Here is a 6,247-nt window from a genome sequence, read left to right as displayed (position 1 = left end):
TAAATATATAAAATGCAAAATGATAATGCATATAATATAAAATACCATCAGCAAGTGGAATTGCTAAGTAGTTGAATTTATGACAATCCACTCATTCTCTAAGATCTACCTATCTTCTGCTCAAGACAACAGGTACATTAACTCATGATGTGTTTGGAATTATCACTTCTATATATATTGTCTTCACTGGTGGCACTAATCTCCAGGACTCAGCCAGACATGTGATATTATGATTTGTTTTACTTTTTTGAAATGAAATATGTGATGGTTAATTTTATGAATCAACTTGACTGGGAATGGGATACCCCGATACCTGGTAAGATACTTTTTCTGGGTATGTAAGGGTGTTTTTTTCTGTGAGGGTGTTTCTGGAAGAGATTAGCTTCTGACTGAGTAGACTAAGTAAAGAAAATCCACCCTTACCAGTGTGGGTAGGCATCAGACAACCCACTGAAGACTGAAATAGATAAAATTTGAAGAAAGGGTAAATTTCTTCTCTCTTCTTGAACGGAGATATCAGTCTTTTCCTGTTCTCAGACATCAAAACTGCTGGTTCTTGGGATTTGTGTGTCTCTGTGTGTGCTCAGTTGTGTTCAGCTCTTTGTGACTCCATGGACTCTATCCCACCAGGCTCCTTGGTCCATGGAATTTTCAGGAAAGAATGCTGGAGTGAGTTGCTTTTTCCTAGTCCAGGAGATCTTTCCAACCCAGGGATCCAACCTGTGTCTCTTGTGTTTTCTGCATTCTCAGGCAAATTCCTTACCACTGAGCCACCATGGAAACCCTTCTGGGACTTAGGACTCCAGAAATTATTCTATTGTTCTTCCAGTTCTCAGGCCTTCAGGCTTATATTGAGTATACCATCAACTTTCCTTGTTCTCCAGCTTATGAACAGGATACTGTAGGACTTCTCAGTCTCCACATGTGAGTCAATTACTATAATAAATCTTATTTCTGTATGTATGCATGTATCTATCATCTTCTGTTCAGCTGGAGAATCCTAATAGGAGAAGTGAGGATCATAATCGTCCACTTGGCTCTTTCAACCATGTTAACCACAGGACAGAGAGTTATGAAACTCTCTCAGTTGCTGATTTTATTTATTCTCATCTTAATTCACGGGCCAGAGTAACAACTACTTGTTTAGTCACACAGCCAATGGGCCACATAAACACAATTAATATAGTCCTCATTCAGCAGATGATTTCAATAAGTTACCCCTTTGACCAATGGATTAAAGTGTTCTATCTTCCTAGAGATATTAGTATAGAGACAGGGATAATCCAAATTGACCGTGAAATATATGGATCTTTCTATTTTGGGTGAATAAGTGCTCTTGTAAATGTCTTTTGGACCTTTTGGAGAAAATCAGGATAAAATCTGTAGCTCAAGATTCTGTTATTAGAACAAGATCTTTCTTCACTGTGTCCATGATTTAATGTGTACAATTCTGTTCTCTATGCTCCACTAACATCTTACCCTGGGGTAAATTATTATAAGATCAAGAAGCTTTTAATAAACTTGCCTAATACTAATATTATTTTTCATCTCATTACTAAGAAATCAATCATATTTGAATTCCAAAGGATAAACTGGAAATCATATTAATGTGATTCTGTCCTTTAAGTGCTATCATAACAGAATTAATTAAATGTAATTTTAAAAGGGAATGAAGAAAATCCAAAATTTCTTTTAGACAGTCATAATACACAGAAAAGATTTAAAATTCTGTTCAGTGGATTGACAGGTCAACAAAACAGCCAAACAAGCTACTCTTAATATTGATTTACCAATTATCTCTAAAAGTGTTATCCTTTGCCTCTGTCACTTGGTTAATATCTAAGCAGGATTTCCATCAGTGATTCTTAATTGGAAAAGAAAAATCTCACTCATGAAGACATTGACTAATTAAATATGTATGTTTTATGTTAACAACTTAGACACTGCAAGTATCTATTTATCACTTTGCTCAAATGCTTAAAAGAGGAAAAAATTCTGCCTTTCATTAATTTATGCTAGATAATATTATTTTTTATGTTTAAAGATGATAAGATGTTATTCTAGAAAAATTTCATTAGAAGGCAACATGTTATATCAGAGAGTCCAAATTTGGCATAGGGGATCTGCCACTGGCTTTGTTTGTTTATTTTATTTTTTTGACTCAGGCAAAAGATTTAACTTTTCTGAGCTTTCATTTATAAATCTTCAGTTAGAAAAAGAAATACTTATCATGTAGGTTCATAAATCTTGTGTAAAGAGTATGTGGCTAGAGTTTGGTACATAGTAAAGTAGGTATTAATTATATGATTTAAATAGACAAATTGTGAGATCATGGATTCATAAAGATATCTTTTGCATTAATTAGTTAGTTATTTAGTTCAGTCGCTCAGTTGTGTCTGACTCTTTGCGACCCCATGAATAGCAGCATGCCAGGCCTTCCTGTCCATCACCAACTCCGGAATTCACTCAGACTCACGTCCATCGAGTCAGTGATGCCATCCAGCCATCTCATCCTCTGTTGTCCCCTTCTCCTCCTGCCCCCGATCCCTCCCAGCATTAGAGTCTTTTCCAATGAGTCAACTCTTCGCATGAGGTGGCCAAAGTACTGGAGCTTCAGCTTTAGCATCATTCCTTCCAAAGAAATCCCAGGGCTGATCTCCTTCAGAATGGACTGGTTGGATCTCCTTGCAGTCCAAGGGACTCTCAAGAGTCTTTTCCAACACCACAGTTCGAAAGCATCAATTCTTCGGCGTTCAGCCTTCTTCACAGTCCAACTCTCACTTCCATACATGACCACTGGAAAAACCATAGCCTTGACTAGACAGACCTTAGTTCGTAAAATAATGTCTCTGCTTTTCAATATGCTATCTAGGTTGGTCATAACTTTTCTATAAACATCTTTAAAAACAGAAGGGGGAGGTACCATCAGTATATATCTTTGTAAAGCCTTGAGGCAACAATCTCTCCTTCCATGTTCTACCTACATTTCAATTACCCTTTATGAATGACTGTGCAGAGTCACACTGAGGCTTAATTGATACTGGGTGTTGGGGGACACTCAGCAGTTGTTGAATATGTGGAGAGAGGGATCCAGGACCATGGCCACTGGCTTGTACACCATCTTTAACTGACAGATCAATAATTTTAGCCATTTTAAATTTGGGTCTTTGGAATAAGACTTAACCTGAAGGAAGAATTCTTTGCTGCCCATATTTTGAAAACCTCTAGCCAAGACCATTTCATCTTGGCCTTTTGAGGATAACAGATATTAGTTAAAACCCATAAGCAAGAGACAGATGGATGTCATTTCCCATTTCTCCGTTAAATAGCTACTCTACTTTTATATAATAGTTGGACGTTAAATTGAGTCTGACCTGAGCACAAAGCCATGGTGAATGTGTCATGTGTATTTTGTCCCTATAAAGGAAATTTATTTTTTGTTCTAGTGTTTCCCCTTATATTAAAATGAAGTAAATTACTGTACTCTCATCATTCAAAATGCATTGTTTATTTTTAAATGTATACATATATATTTTTTACAGTCCCCAAAGCTTTTAAATCTCCATTTCCTTTCTCCATGTGTTTAAATAATAACTACCAATTACACAACATCCCCAATTTGTTTCTACATTCCCTGATCTTTTTTTAAAAAATGCCTACTTTGTCAAGCATTTTACCACTTCTCTTCCAAACAGTTCAGGTTTATATTTTTCTTCCATTTAGCATTTTATAAAGTGGACTTGGTCATTTTTTTCTTCTGGAAATGAACAGGTGTGTGCTAAAATAAGAGGTCTTGGTCACAAGGAAAAGGAACACAACACTCTTGCAACCAATCCCCACTCTATGGACGAGAGGCCACAAACACTCCCTCAGGACACCACAGGGCACCTCAGGACACCACAGCTTTCAGAAACATCTTTACCTCCTCCTCATGGTTCTGGGAAAACTGCACTGGCTAGACAATTGCAGCAGGACTTTTCCAGCGCTCTGATTTTTGGCACAGATTTTCTTTTTTCAGGGAAGATAATGTCTTTGAGTTCAATCCTGACTTCCTGGAGGAAGCTCATGAATGGAACCAGAACAAGAAAAACAATGAGGAATAGCATATCCCACATTATTATTGATGATGCCAAATGAATCTCTAGGCAGTCAATGCATTTCAGATCCAATAAAATAATTTTCAGGCTGGAAATGGATGTTGTTAGTTATTAGGCCAGACACATTCATCGAGTCCCAAGAGAGCAAATACTATAAATGAAAGAACAGCAGCAATATAATTTTATAGTGTGCTGCATTCCCAAAACCAAGCAGAGCCAACAGAAACCAAGACACACATGTGGTTTGCCTGTCCTTCTGAAAATGGACTTTCCAAACTGAGGGCGGCATGGTGGCTTCACTAATGAGAGCTCCTTAAAAGAAGGGGTGCTTGTCACCATAGCTATTAATGGTCTCTCCTACAAGCATCCATAATATTCCAAAATCAGTTTTTACTTCAATTTCTGGTATTTATTCTTCGTTCAGTTGTAGTCAGAGCTCTGATTCCAGTGTAAATAGTCAAACTTGAAAGTTTTTGAGTAGAGGTCATCAAATTTCTCTCAACAAGCGTTTGTTAAAGGGATCTGATGCTCGGAATTCTGCTGATTTGATTAAACACAGTCCCTTTCTCTGGGTAAAGAATTAATTTGAAACTGAAACCTAAGAACATATCTAAGAACAGTCACATAGGTTCATTAATGAACTGAAGTGTTTATAGTATAAAGGTTCAGTACCACATTTTCTGAAGCAATCTATTTTTTTTGTTTTTCAGGAAATTCATCTGTATGAGGAAGATTAGAAAGGTCAGGGAGAAGCAGGAGGTAGGAAAAAGTTTAGTGTGATTGCTACTTTGATCATCCATGTATCCAAAAATGTGAGCTGTGCTGCTGTAATGATGATATTGATTTTCCTTTCAACTGAATATGCCAGAATGTACACACTAAGGAATATTGTCCTTCAAAGGAGACATTTTGGGAAATTAATCTTTTATTTTAGCAAAATATCATTGTTAGAAATGTCTGTTAAAAGCCTTCTTAATAGCTATACCAATTGCTGAGGAAAATCAATTTCATTACATAAAGGCATTTTCCAGGCAAGAATACTGGAGCTGGTTGTTATTTCGTTCTCCCGGTGATCTTCCTGACCCAGGGGCCAAACCTTAGTCTCCTGCATTATTACGCAGATTGTTTACCACTTTATTGAACAGGGTGAAACCTGAAAAACTTTTGACTGTAAATAAAACAAGTCTGCGTTTAGAAAATACCAATTTTTAAGTGGAATAATTAAGCAGTTTTTAAAGTATGCCTGTAAACATGCATATGATCAATTGGCTGTCCCAAAGTTTAGGGATTACAAAGGATGGAGCATCCCAGGATATAGCTTATATGGAGATTTGGAAGAATACTGCTCATCTTAAGAGGAGGAGTCTTGTTGTTTTATGTGGATTGAAGACCAAATCCTACTACAACTCTCATACTAGTGCCAAATGTATGAATCTAAATTAAATCTTAACAGATTGGAATCAGATGAATTTGGTGTGAGACCATGACAGATAAAATCACGTAGGATGTGCGCTTTATTTTTCTTTGGCCAACAGTTTCTTCTGACTGTTTTGTGAAGTATTAAGTGTTTTATATAATGGTGCTTTTATGGTTATTAAACATTATAATATGATATTGCTTTTAAAAATAAATTAAGAGGTCTGAGTCCTTAGAGATATTCCTGGAAGCAATTGAGTTGTTGAGTCCCTACTACAATTGGGGGTGGATTGGATTGGGGGTGCTTCTAGTCAGTTACGAGAATAGTAGCTCCAGTGGATATAGTTTGGGGCTGTTTATAAGTTTTAATCACATAAACATTCTTGAAATAATTCTTCCTTTGTTTTTTGGTGCTTTTCTGGTACTAAAAATCTTGCTTCAAAGTTTTCAATTTCCTATAATGGCAAAATAACTCCTATTGGACCAAGTCTGCTAGTCTCCTACAGATAATAACTTTGAACTCTGGACACAATATAAAAAGTAACAATTTTGGGACACTGGTAAGTGGCCAAAAGCAAGCAGATACTTGTTGGGTCCCACATGGGATGAAAGAAACTGTACCATGTGAGCTTATGACTTTTAGACCAAGACAGGTCTAAAAGGCATTAAAAAAAAAAACAAAAAACAAACCTTTCATTGTTCAGAGGATAGACTTTCAGACAATTACTGCAACT

At 36.5% G+C, this 6,247-nt stretch overlaps 1 pseudogene; it reads left to right on the top strand.

Annotated features, from left to right (window-relative positions):
* Window positions 1–775: 775 nt before the first annotated feature.
* LOC138089936 (NEDD4-binding protein 2-like 1 pseudogene) lies at window positions 776–4,445 on the top strand (annotated as a pseudogene).
* Window positions 4,446–6,247: the final 1,802 nt, after the last annotated feature.

Source organism: Capricornis sumatraensis, chromosome 13 (assembly GCF_032405125.1).
Source record: "Capricornis sumatraensis isolate serow.1 chromosome 13, serow.2, whole genome shotgun sequence".
In the NCBI taxonomy this organism is placed as follows: domain Eukaryota; kingdom Metazoa; phylum Chordata; class Mammalia; order Artiodactyla; family Bovidae; genus Capricornis; species Capricornis sumatraensis.
This window is presented reverse-complemented; position numbering and strand designations above follow the sequence as displayed.